Consider the following 290-nt stretch of genomic DNA (forward strand, 5'->3'; position numbering starts at 1 on the left):
AGTCCTGTGGCCACTGCCGAGTTTTCCAAATTTGCTGGCATATTGAGTGCAGCACTTTCACAGCATCATTTTTTAGGATTTGAAATAGCTGGAGTTCCATCACCTCCACTAGCTTCGTTTGTATTGATGCTTCCTAAGGCCCACTTGACTCCACACCTCCAGGATGTCTGGTTCTAAGTGAGTGATGACACCATCGTGGTTATCGGGGTCATTAAGATCTTTTCTATATAGTTCTTCTGTGTATTCCTGCCACCTCTTCTTAATATCTTCTGCTTCTGTTAGGTCCATAC

General features: G+C 43.8%; 1 protein-coding gene across 1 annotated transcript in view; it reads left to right on the forward strand.

The window, feature by feature from the left end:
* The window catches only part of TSC1 (tuberous sclerosis 1), a 48,214-nt gene that overhangs the window by 19,587 nt on the left and 28,337 nt on the right, over nucleotides 1–290 (forward strand). The gene's annotated exons all lie outside the window — the stretch shown is intronic.

Source organism: Bison bison, unplaced genomic scaffold (genome assembly GCF_000754665.1).
Source record: "Bison bison bison isolate TAMUID 2011002044 unplaced genomic scaffold, Bison_UMD1.0 scf7180017864375, whole genome shotgun sequence".
Classification (NCBI taxonomy): domain Eukaryota; kingdom Metazoa; phylum Chordata; class Mammalia; order Artiodactyla; family Bovidae; genus Bison; species Bison bison.